Here is a 13,788-nt window from a genome sequence, read left to right on the forward strand (position 1 = left end):
TGTCTTCTTTTAAGTATATCAAACAATTTTGGTAACATTTTCTCTCACCCTAAAGATGTGACACCTTTAGAAGGACTTGGGTTCTCAGATGAAATTTGCTTTATATTTGATGTGTGTGTATGTTGTGTGTGTGTGTGTGTGTGTGCTCTCACTGCAGCCACTAGTTTGAGTGATCTATACTCATATTTACTAACAGACAGCATTTGTAGATGAGATTTCGCTAAATCTGAGGATCAGATTACAGGTAGAGAGCACCTTTATGTACTAGCTCCTTGACCATCCACAGTGTGGAGACAATAGTTAATTGGCCTCTTTTTTTCTGGTTTTCCATATAGTGGCAATTACTTTCTTAGTGTAAAATGGCATAGTTCTAGGGGGATGCAAGTCCTACTTTTCCTCTGACTAGCTAGTTTCTTATGAAGATTACACCTTCTAGGTAATAATATGCTTTGATATGCCCTCTTTAATCTCTCTTCCAGGTTATTTTTGACGTTTATCTCTCATTTAGAAAAATGAGAGAAATGAGGAAATCATTTGAAAATGATCTTAAACCATTCCCTACTCAGTAGAGAACACCTGCCTGGTTTTCTGGTTTCATTTAACTCAATGCATATTAAGAAAATCCGAAAAGCATGGAATCTGTTTTGTAAAAGGAAGAGGAAGTAGGTTCTAACCTGTTCCCTGGTGAACAACTGCAAATTCTTCTGAGTTTCTGGCAGCAATATTTCCTTTAGTGTTAATTTTAGACGCCTTGTCAGTTTTCATCTTTTGATGATTATGGATTTTAGTGGGAAATTGGCAGTGACTGTATCAGAGGCTGTTATCTAGATGCCATTTTTTCTTAAAAATGTCATGGTAATCCAGTCAGTGCTAGCAGAGTCTGAGACATAACTATTAACATTGTTAGCTCAGTTTTGATTTTTTAATTTTTAAAAAAATTTTTCTTAGTAATACAAAACTTTAAGAAGTAATTACTATGTGCCTGACATTGTCCTAAGTGCTTTACAAATATTAACTCATTTCATTCTTATAATACTACTATGACTATTGTTGACTTGTTTCTTTTTAAAGATGAGAAAATTGAAGCACAGAACAGTTGGGTTATTGGCTTCAGAATCTGAGCTTGTAGCCCCGTCATATACTGCTTCTCCCTGCTGTTCCTCAGGCACAGCTCTGCACATCACCAGCAGCAATGCCATCTAACAACTTTCACATCGTCAGCTACATAGCGTCTTCTTATACGTTGCTATATGTTTCTAGACAAAGAGTTAAAATTGAAAAAGCATGAGGCAATTCTTGCTTCTAGAAAATTATTCACTATTTTATTTATTTTTTATTGAATTTGCCACTCCTTAGGAGCCTGAAGTGATGGACACCATCTAATTTTATTTTAAAAACTGAATCAATTTCCATATTGTCATTACATAGGACGAATTTAGCCCTGCAGAACATGAGATGGAAAGCTTCTCTTGATTTCGGTGACATAGAGGAGACACTTCAGTTTTAATATGGGAGATATGGTTTCACAGAAGCATTTTTAGTTATGTGTCAAATACTATAAATGATGAATTATATTTGCAATTTATGGGCCACCTGGGTGACTCAGATGGTTAAGCATCTGCCTTTGGCTCAGGGCATGATCTCCAGGTCCTGGGGTGGAGCCCCACGTCAGACTCCTTGCTCAGCAGGGAACCTGCTTCTCCCACTCCCTCTGCTGTTGCCCCTGCTTGTGCTCTCTCTCTCTCTCTGCCTCAAATGAATAAATAAAATCTTTAAAAAAATAAAAAATAAATTTGCAATTTAAAAACACAACGAAGGTAAATACAATGTAGATATTTTGTGTTAATGAATATTTATTTTCATAAAATGACATAAGAATGCCATTTTCATAAAAAAAACTTCAACTTGTCACTTATTAATAAGGAAGTTATATGAGTGAAAGAGAAACTTATTTAGCATAGTAGGCACCTATCATAGTTTTATCTTTTTTATATATTTTTTTTATTTATTTATGAGAGACACAGAGAGAGGCAGACATACAAGCAGAGGGAAAACAGGCTTCTCAAGGGAAACCTGATGCTGGACTCGATCCCAGCACCCCAGGGTCATGCCCTGAGACAAAGACAGATGCTCAACCACTGAGCCACCCAGGTGCCCCTGTATTACTTTTAAAACATAATTTGTTCCATGTCTGTGTATTCATCTAGGTATTTAAATATGTTAATTGTTTCCTAAATGGTATGGACTGCTTCAATATGTATCAGTGTATATTTAATCTACATAACTCAAATTGAAATAATTAATCTAAAACTATATATTAAAAAAATAAAAATAAATAAATAAAACTATATATTATCTGATTTATAAATAACCCAAACTCTTTGTCATGACTTAGTTTATTCTAACCTGTTCATGTTCCTTGACTGCTGCCTTCCCATTTTTCTCGTTATTTCTCTTTTAATTTTGTCTGTTTGCCACAATCCTAAAATGAAAACTGTTTGCCACCTGAGATTCTTATACTTCCTTCCTTGTGATCTCCTGGCATCATCTTCCTTTTTATGTCCTTCAAGTGTGAATGGCGAAGCAGGTTTCTATTTTAAAATAAATGTATTTAGTTCAATAAATGTTACTCAAAAATAAAATTTAGAAAAAATAAAAATGAAATAAAATTTAGATAAATAAAAAGGCTGTGCTTGCACTTGCTCCCTGAGGGCACACAGAGAGATTTGTGCCAGTTGCAGACTCACTGGGCCACTACTGATGCGGACCTATGTCTGGAGTGATGGAAGGCTCAGCACCAAATCCAGTGAAGTCACACCCCACAGAGCTCATCATTTATTTAAAAGGAAAACAGAAGGAGATATATAAATTCTTGTGACATAATTTGCAACTGAGACATATCATTAGAAATAATTTCTTGAGCACTCGGAGGAACGGCAATTAATTTCTGAGAACAGAGAATTATACTGGAAATAAAAATGGAATAAATTCTAAGAGGACTAGTGGTTGTTTGTGCTGGATTCAGGCACCAAAAGGTCAAAAAAAGAGAAGATGATCAGTATAAACCTATAGATTCTGGAAAGTCCAGGGCATAAGAAGGGACCATTCTAGGCAAGCAATGGTAAGGTGGGCTACTGAAAATTTTAGATGAGATTTCAAAGCAAAGCTTGAAAGACAGGCTAAGAATCACACTTCATTTGGCATAAAGTGGGGGGCAAGCAGTGGTCTTTGAGCAGTGGAGTGACGAGCAGGGTTGTGTTTAGAGCACTTAATAGGCTATGGTTGGGAACTGGTCTTGACTAGCTGTGAGTTCAAAAGCTGTGTGTGATAAAACTGCTACAGGCGCTATCATAATAACCTCAAGTGAAGTAATAAGGGAGCACAACAGCACAATGGCAAAGGGTTGGGAGAAAAGCTAAACATTTTTTTTTTTTTTTACCCTTCAAACTTTTTATTTTCATATCATTTTTACTTATCTTTCAAGAGGACATTTTCTTACTAAGCTTGTTTTTGCTGACTCAATAAAATTGAAGAACCTCAACAACAATTCTGAACCAAGCCTGAATTCATTAATTTAAGTGCTTTTTCTTTTTTTTTTTCTTTTTCTGGATCAGGTTTTTCATGATTTCTGCTCTTGAGGTTTTTAATCCTCAATCATTAAGAATCACAGAGTGTTATACACAGAGTGTTATCTCATTTTGCGTGATTCTTTCAATGCGAGCCTTTTCCTGACACATAGAACCACTGTGGATATAATTTCATGCATTTGAAAATATATTCACATTATAGTGAACTTCTGCAAATAGTGTGAAATTGCAGCAATGCCTTGTAATATATTCCCACAGTTCAAGCAACGTTTTTCTAGTTTACTATTTCCATGTTCTATATTTGCCTCTCCTTTAAATGTTTGCTACATCTTTTTTGTGTGTAAATGTATTCAAATGCTGGACTAAATGATAAGAAAATTGTCCATGGCAGTCTAAAGCTATGAAATTTGCATAAATTACCTAAACTAAGTTCCTTCAAAGAGCTCAGTGAATTAGAACGCTATAATCTCTGTCCCTGTAAACTCATTAAGTTTGCACCATGCTAAAAAACAAAGAGGATTCTGACATCTATTGGCCACTTAAACATCTTAGAACTATGGGGAACACAATTAAGTTAACAGTTTGTGACTGGATCAGTGAAAATTTGTCTTTACTGATAAAGAAACAATCTCATGTCCTTTTGGAGTCTGCCTAGGGATTTACATTCATATATGAATGAATATAAGTACACAGGATACATTAGGAAGAATTTTTTCAAGTGAATCTACATTTAAAAACATAGATTTTATTTATTTATTTGAGAGAAAGAGAGAGAGAGAGAGAGAGAGAGAGAACACAAGCTGTAGGGGTGAGGGGCAGAGGGAGAGAGAGAAGCAGACTCCCCACTGAGCAAGGAGCCCGATGAGGCCCTGACCCCAGGACGCTGGGATCATGACCTGAGCTGAAGGCATACATTTAATCAACTGAGCCACCCAGGTGTCCCTCAAGTGAATCTAAATTTAATAAAACTATGTCCAAGAAGAAGCAGTCTTTATTAGATAGCAGTCTTTATTAGATTATTCATTAATCTCCTCTTCCTAATTTTGATTACGTTGAAAACAAACGTAATTATAACTTCTAATTTAAAAGGTAGCTTCTGAATATTTCTTGAAAGTATGGAGGAAGATGAAAATACATGTGTGAAAAACCAAGAAAAATAAATAAGTTATGCCCACCTATACAGTATATTTCAGCTAAAATTTAAATTAAATAAATTATTTCACAAAGTTTTTAAGCCAATATTTGAATTGCCAAGATAGATACAAATGAAGAGTTTCAGAAACTTGGGTGGTATTGACACTAAATCATGGTCTTCCCTCCTTCTTTAATTCACTTGGACTAGCTTCCCTTCTATTGTACATGGTGTCCTTGGATTCCACCTGTAATACACAACCACACTATTGGCTGGTGACTCTGTTTGTTGTTTTGTTGTTTTTGTTTCTGTACACAGCAACATTAAAAAGGTTTAGAGATTTCCCATACGCTCTTGCCCTACACATGCTTAACCTCCCCCACTACCAACATCACTCACCAAATGGCATATGTGCTGCATTTGGTGAACCTGAATTAACATATACTTATCTCCCAAAGTCCATCATTTGTATAAGGGTAGACTCTTGGTGTCATATATCTTAGGGATTTCAACAAATATATGATGACATGTATCCATCATTATAGTATCATAGAGTGTTTTCACTGCCTTAAAAATTCTGTGTGGTAATCCTCCTTCCTTCCCTTCTAGCCCCTGGAAACCACATATTTTTCACCTCCATGGTTTTGCCTTTTCCAAAGTGTCCTATAGTGGAAATCACACAAGGTGGGCTTTGAAGATTGGCTTCTTTCCCTTAACAATATGCATTTAAAATTCTCCCATGCCTTTCCATAGATTGATTGCTTCTTCGTGTGTGTGTGTGTGTGTGTGTGCGTGTGCACCAAAGAATATTTCATTTCCTGGATATACCACAGTTTATTTAACCATTCACCAAATGAAGGATATCTTGGTTGCTTCTAAGTCTTGACAATTATGAATAAAGCTGCTATAACACAAGTTGTGCTGGGTTTCTTGTTTGTTTTTTTTTTTTAATTTTTATTTATTTATGATAGTCACACACACAGAGAGAGAGAGAGGCAGAGACATAGGCAGAGGGAGAAGCAGGTCCATGTACCGGGAGCCCGACGTGGGATTCGATCCCGGGTCTCTAGGATCGCGCCCTGGGCCAAAGGCAGGCGCCAAACCACTGCGCCACCCAGGGATCCCCTGTGCTGGGTTTCTTGTGGATATATGTTTTCAGCATCTTTGGTTAAATCCTAAGGAGCCTCATTGCTGGATCATATGGTAAGAATAAGTTTAGTTTTGTAAGAACGTGCTAAATTGGCTTCCAAAGCGGCCCTTCCACTTTGTATTTCCCCCAGCAATGGATGAGAGTGCCTGCTGCTTTTTTTTTAAATGCATTTTCCCCAGCATTTGCTGTTGACAGTTTGGGATTTTCAACATTTTAACAAGTGCGTAGTGATCTTGCTGTTTTAATTTCCTTGTTTTAATTTCAGTGATGACATACGATGTGGGGCATCTGCCCATGTGATTATTTGCCATCAGTGTATATTTTTTGGTTGAGATGTCTGTTAAGTTTTTTTTTTTTTAATTTTTTTATTTCTATTTATGATAGTCACAGACAGAGAGAGAGAGAGAGGCAGAGACATAGGCAGAGGGAGAAGCAGGCTCCATGCACCGGGAGCCCGACGTGGGATTCGATCCCGGGTCTCCAGGATCACGCCCTGGGCCAAAGGCCCACGCCAAACCGCTGCGCCACCCAGGGATCCCAAGGTTTTTGACCCATTTTTAATCAGGTTGTTTGTTTTTTTATTATTCCTTTCCTATTTTGGATAGCAGTCCTTTATTAGATGTGTCTTTTGCAAACATTTTCTCCCAGTCCCTGGCTTGTCTTCTCATTCTCTTGAAAGATTGTTTTTTGTTGTTGTTGTTTGTTTGTTTGTTTCATTTTGTTTCAAGCTTGTCCTTTGTCTGGATATTCAGGTTTAGCTTCTTCCCACTTTAGCTTCATCTGAGGAATATTGTCTACTTTGCTAGATCCAATTTTGAGATTGGGTCAACTGATTGTTAGCCCATCCCAAACAAACTTTGTCCCTATGAATTTTGGATGAGAAGTAACATTATCCCAAAGCTAGTTGTTAGATAGTTTTGTCTTCTTGGTGTCATAAATGAAACTAAGCCTACTGCATTTGCTTTATACATTAAAAAAATTAAAATTCTGCATAACAAACATGCCTATGCTCAACATGAGAAGATATTTAAACTAATAAAATATAAGTAAGTTGTAAAACAAAAGATTTCCAGGTAAATGTGGTATGTACTCCTCACAGAAGCAAAATGCAGTGCTGATCATTCAGTAGTCTGTACATTCTTAGTGGATGATAAATCAATTAATATAATTCATCTTTTCTCAGATTTATGTCCTTAGACAAACAAACAGATTTATTTGGGCATCAGTATTGCCACCATATCCTGTAACCTACATGACATACAAGAGAGCATAAATATGGACTTTCTTAATATTCCTCTGGTCCCAATTCCCCATGATTTCTTATCCTAATATTTGTCACTGAAAAGCCTATCCCTGCTTTTTTAAATTAAAAAAAAAAAAGATTTTATTTATTTATTCATGAGAGCCACTTAGAGAGAAGCAGAGACATAGGCAGAGGGAGAAGCAGGCTTCTTGCAGGGAGCCCAATGTGGGACTGGATCCCCAGACCAGGGATCATGCCCCGGGACAAAAGCAGATGTTCAGCCACTGAGCCATCCAGGCGTCCCAAGCCTATCCTTGCTTAAGAAAAGTTTTTAATATCTACTTACCTTTGAAATCTCTCTTAAAAGTTGCATTTATTTCTACTTCCTACCTTTTACTTTCATTTGTGTTCTCCCCTGGATTTATCAGAAAATATTCTAAAAGGGAATTAGATTTGTTAGACCCTGGTAATGATATTAACACAAATTGGTTATGTAACTTCAGAAAAGATACATCATATTTAGACCACTAGCCTCCTTCCAAATAAACCAAAACTATGAAACAAACAAACAAAGCCCTAGTTTACACAGAAGATCTCTAAGTTCCTGATTGTCTTGGAAACTGTAAGCTAAGAACTAAATATGATATACAGTTACATAACTTGAACCTAATTTTGAATTTTCAGAATACTATGATTGTAATTAATTATGCCACAGTGATTAACTCATTTTAGATTTTTCAATTGTAGTTTACAAAAAAACTCAAAGATGCACAAATGAATTTTTTTAGTGACAAAGATTTACTTCATTTTAAAATATAGTATCATCGAAATGAATTAAAAGACAGAATTTAAGGTCAATATGAAGGCATATTATTTTGAAAGATAAATGTTCACTTCATTGCCCTTATTTTTTATGTAATCTCTGATGCCTTTGAAGAATAACTAGTGTACTGTTCTCTTTCCTATCATGAATAAAGGTGATATTGCTTAAATGGCACAGAAAGAATGGTATAATGAATTGGCCTTTCGTATAGCTATTATTTGCTTTCATGATGAGTACTGGGCAGAGAAAGAAGAACCAAACTCAGAGAATAGTCCTAAAATTGGAAAGAAACCAATTATATCATATGCCAGAAAAGGAAATCCAGCTATGTGTGGATAGTCTTCCCTTCTCTGCTATTTTTATTTTGGGTAATTCAATCACTAATGATTATTTTTAATTAGATCTGCAATTTTTTTTTTCCAAATCACAGAAATCTTAGCATTTGACTGAAACAACATTGAAGTAAAAGAGATATATAAAAGCTGACAAAGGAGAAAAAGAAAATAAGAAATTCTAACAAAACGTATCAAATATACTCCCTTCTTTTTTTTATTTCCTAAAAAAAGGTATCTGAAAATTTTGTAAAATTGTTTTTAGAAACTGTTATAAATTACCCTTTATATTTTGAAGTACTTATTGTTGACATCAAGAGAAACAAGTCAGAAATTCATTTTTCCCTCTTCCTTGTTTTTTAAGATTGTCTTAGATTCACTCCTCTACTATGCTTTGTTGATCTCTCTCTATACGAACATACTGAGGTAAGCAGAATTTTAAAGTGACTCTCAATGACTTATAACCTTGTATCATCCACTCCCCCTGAGCATGTGGGAGTTTAGTGACTACACTGTGATGTTGCTTGGAGATTGTTCTACTTTTTATAACAATGGTAAGAGGAAAACTTTGCAGACATAAGACACCTAATCAGCTTTTGAGATAGCCAAAAGGAGATTTTCCTGGACGGACCTCTTGGGGAAAGTCATCAAGATGTGACCACCAGTTGACCAGAGAACTGAACCTAGGCAATCAGAAGCCTCTCCACCCGTCCCCCCCCCATCTTAGAATGTGGATCCCACTTGACTTCCCCATCCTAGAAGTTGCCCCAAAGACACAGCCCTGAGACGGTGATGTGGTCTTGAGACCATCTAGGCGGTGCATGTCACTGAACACACTGAAGGCCTCTATAGAAACTGGTAATATTTGTGACCGGGGGCAGAGTTCTCCTCCTTGGACTGTGCCCAAGATAAGCCTGCATGTAAGGCTGTTGGCTTATTAAAACCGCCGTTTAGGGACCAGGAACTGCCCGTTCCTTCAGTTTCTCTCTGCCCTCTGCATAGGGGCTGGTTTCAGGTCTCATGGGGGAAGCTGCCAGGGAGCTGGTGAGTATACAGTGTAGTGAGCAAGGCAGGAACCTGAGCCAAGGGGCCTTGGGAAAGAGGAGTCCTTGAAAAAATCTTGGGTTCATTGGCAACCACTGTGTGGGGAGGCATGGCCCGTGAGTCAGATGCTTATGGACCCCCACGGGAATATAAGATGCCCAGAAAATGCCGGCTGCTTTAATGTGCTTGTAGGAGGAACTCCGCACAGCACACAGAGGCAGGGAAGGGAAGCACAGAGCTGCACACTGGGCTGAGGCCGCTGATGCCCAACCAGGGGCTAAAGCTCTAGGTAGGAAATCAGAGAGAAGAATGTGTAGGCACCCCCTATTTTTGGAGCTTCTGGGCCAGCAGACAAGGTGGCAAAGCAGGATAAACCCCTGCAGACTTTAGCTGGCAGGTAAAGCACAGGGCACTGGTGACAAAGCCTGATCAGGGCTTTGAGGTAGAATCCCTGGGAGAGTAGTAGGAGAAGGAAGTTGTGGACATTGTCCAGGAAACAGATAAAATGCCCCCCAGTTCTGACCCTCTAATAAAAAAGAAACATTTAAATAAATAACAATTACCACAAAAGTCCTAGAAGAAAACTAGCATTCTTTCTCTGTTCCTTGACCTGTAAATCTTATTATGTCTTTGAAATGTAAACACCCTAGTTGATGATCAAAACTGCCCACAGGGATGGAAGAAAAAACAAGAGGGTAAGGGAGGAGAAAAGTTTATCATGCACTGCCACTAAAGTTTTCTTGCCCCAAATCGAGACCACACCCTCCATAAGATTACAAGTATCAGAAACAAGCATTAGATGTAAGAGCAGGTCCCTGATTCATGGCTAGAGTTTTTGAAAACTTAATGGTCAGGAAGTTACAGGTTTGTGGAAAAGGAATAATGAGAAAGACATTTCATATGTAATCAAGATAAGATTGGAATTGATTTATGGAAGTTAAAAAGAAAAAAAAGAGTTCAAAAATCAAGAGTACCCTGGCGCAAAATAAAATTTGTTTTCCTTTCTGTTCAGAGGACCAACTTTTCTTCGATTATTGGCCAGTTCCTTATAAGACATTATAAACAAAGGTTTTCCTTTACCATTAATGTATTCTGCGTAGAAAATGAAGGCTCTGTGTTTTGTCTTTACAGGTCTTTGATTTATCAGGTCTTTGATTACATGGGAAACAGCCTTTTTCATTAAAAGAGCTGCATTTTTTTTCAACTATGGAGATTTTGTGTATGCTAACTGTCATGGGAGGTGATGTAGGAAATGGTTGGGGAAAAAAAAAGGAAATGATTGGGGTTCAGAGTAACCAAAAAAGAATTCCTGAGACATGTTCTGTGCAAAAAGGGGAAAGAGCTGCCTGGGGTCATGAAGAGTCACCCATGATATACTTTCAAGTTGGAAGTGGGCTAGGGAATAGCATAGGTCTCTAAGGAAGTTTGGAAGCCAGGTTTCCAAGACTGAGGGTCCTAGCAATTGTTAGGTAAAGTCAGTTATTACTGTCTAATAAAACCTTCAGGCGTATATGGGTGGGTTATATGTTCAGGGGGCAATTGTCAACATGTGTCTTGAGGAGGGTTAGGGAGAGATAAAGGCAGTTTCCAAAGGAATTTTTATATGCTAAAGTAGACTTACAGGGTCCTGGGGGTCAATGTAACATTAAGCTGATTGCCTTTTGCCCTTAGCAACATATTAGCATGGAGGTGACTGAGTCCCGAGAGGAATGTCACTCTGCCCCTTTCAAAGATGCCTCAATGGGCTGTAAGTAATAAGGGAATTTATTTATTTATTTGTTTGTTTGTTTATTTATTTATTTATTTTTTGCCTTTGTTTCCCACATCAGGAAGCACTGTCAAATAAAAAGTGATGCTAAACACTTTTAGTGTATATTTGTGTGACATTCCTAAAATCTGCTATGTACTGGAATAGTGACATCAGTCAAGATTTTAAAGTGTGATTTTAATTTTAAAAGGGATTTAAATTAGTTTCAAAATTTTTAAAATTTCAAAATTCCCTTGGCACGTTTATCACGATGGAATCTCATTGGATCTTTAACCACAGGCATTTTTAAAGCTTTTGTCCGACGGTCATTGTTTTACTTGGATGCTTTGGCAAAAAGGGTTGCTGCAAAAATGCTTCATCTTCAAGACATTCATGGAAAAGACTGAGAAGTTTCTGATAACTAAGATCAATTTGCCTGCACGTAGGAGGGACAACAATGGACTTTCAAGTGCTCCCCAGAGGTTACCTGCACAGACGCACAATATGTCATGGGATCGTGGCCAGGGACCTGTCCCTGTTCTCTTTCCCTTCATCAGTAAAATGGGACCATCGCCTTGATAATGTAATGTTAACACATGAAGATGTCCCTCTGCTGTAGGACTTTGCTGGAACATCCCCGAGGGAGAGGATGTGCAGTGAACTCATAGAAAATTCAAGGCCCAGGCACCATTTTAAGGTTTGAGGTCATCTGATTATGCAAGAAACACATTGTCCCAAAAGCTATGGTTGATAGGGTGCATGTTTATCCAACCCTTAGGAATGTAAAAGAGGTGCAAGCCTTTGTAGAGATTTTGGGGTTTGGAGAACTTTTATTCCCTACCTGGCACAATGTCTCATCCCTTGTAAGACAAGGAAACTGAAGGGACCCATGAAAGTCTGCTCTTTTGCTGCTTTTAATCTTGCTTGGGACTTACACGTGCCTTAATGTATGTATGCACCTTAATGAACACACACACCTGCCTTACACATACCTTGATGTAGGTCCTTCTTGTAAAGGTCAAGGAGTTAGTGATTTCTTTGGAGACTCTCAGTATGATAGATCACCTCAAAGGAGTAGCCAGGTGAGGTCGCTATCTACATTTTACAAGACTGCTGACTCCAGGCACCTTGACACCAAGACCTCCTGGCTCCAGGTCATAAGCAACTTATAGAGGACATCTGAGCACTTGTCCTGGTTTTGAGCACTCGTCCAGTTCCTGGATGCCTGAGAGGACACATACACAAGACCACCATCCTCAAAGAAAACCTCAGACCACAAGCAAAGATAAGACTCATGCTCCTTAGCCTTTCCAAGTTTCCCAGGTGCTGTCTGTATCTGCTGTCTCTATGTCTTCAGTAACTCAGTTCTGACTTCCTCCCGGCTCATGTTTGATATCTATCCTACATGAAGTCAAGGACCTGGTTAATCCCGTGGGACCCACTCCGGGTCCTTGGACAAAGCCTGCCTGCATCACTTATACTGCTTGATAAAAAGGGGCACACATGAGGTTGGGGATCATAGCAACAAGCTGCCTTTGAGAAAGCAGAAATATTATTGAAGTAGATTAAAGCCCTGTAATCTCCAAAGCAGGAATACCTTTTGAGTTAGATATGTCCATGACTCCAGAAGGTATAGGTCAGGCTCTGTGGCAGAGACATCAGAAGGAGAGAGTGCCCCTAATATTTTGGCACTAGCTCTGGAAAGAGGCAAAAGCCTTACATGCCCCCATAGGGAAACAGCTCCTAGTAGTTTACACAGCACTTCTCCAAGTGGAGCCTCTCAGGAAGGAATAAATCTTAGCAACCATGGGATGAACTCAGTGTTTTGACTGGTGACCACTCAAGAGCGCTGGCCATTAACACTTTCCACTGACAGTTGGGCCTTTCTAAAGAGATTAACCCTATGACTCTGACAAAGGAAACTCGAGGAATGGGGAATCATAAACGAACCCTGGTGGATCAGAATACATGGGGGAATTGATGGGGGCATGTGGGTCCTCCTGCAAGAGCCTGAGGCAGTCCTCACCATCTTCCGTGTCTCAGCTCATAAGGCATTGACACCTCCTGGTAATCAGGACGCTGATGCCTAACTCAGGTATAAGTCCTAGCAACTGACCTTTCAGTAGATATAGAAGATGAGGTGCATAGAGAGAGGGGTGACCATTGCACCAAGTGGGATGATATGTTGCCAAGGATGTCAAATTGCCCTTGAATTACAGTAACCTGGCTAATGCGGTAATAGCACGTCTTGTGTGTTATAAACAATATCCAGAACTACTGCTAAAAGAATCCAAGGGCATTCACCAGAGTTCATACCCAGTGAAGAATTGGCAAATTGATTATACTGGCCCCATCCTTTTGAGTGAGGATTACAAATATGCCTTAGTTTATACAAATACTTCCTCTGGTCTAATCCAAGGTTTCCCCTGTTGTTGTGCAAACCAGGCTGCCGCTATTAGGGGATTGGAACAGCTAAGTACCACATGGACACCCCTCCCCCCTGTCAAGTAAACAGTGATCAAGGGTCACATTTCAAAGAACGTGATGTTGAATTAAGATTCCATCTTCCCTATAACCCACAAGTAGCAGGGTTGATAGAAAGGGAAATATTAAATTATAAACAGTTAAAACTTGGATTAGGTGAACTACCATACTGCCCCAGGCTTTAATGTATTTGCATGACCAACCCCTAGGAACCACTGCCCATGGGTCCAGATGGGACCCCTGCCC

This window comes from Canis lupus, chromosome 21, assembly GCF_048164855.1.
Source record: "Canis lupus baileyi chromosome 21, mCanLup2.hap1, whole genome shotgun sequence".
Classification (NCBI taxonomy): domain Eukaryota; kingdom Metazoa; phylum Chordata; class Mammalia; order Carnivora; family Canidae; genus Canis; species Canis lupus.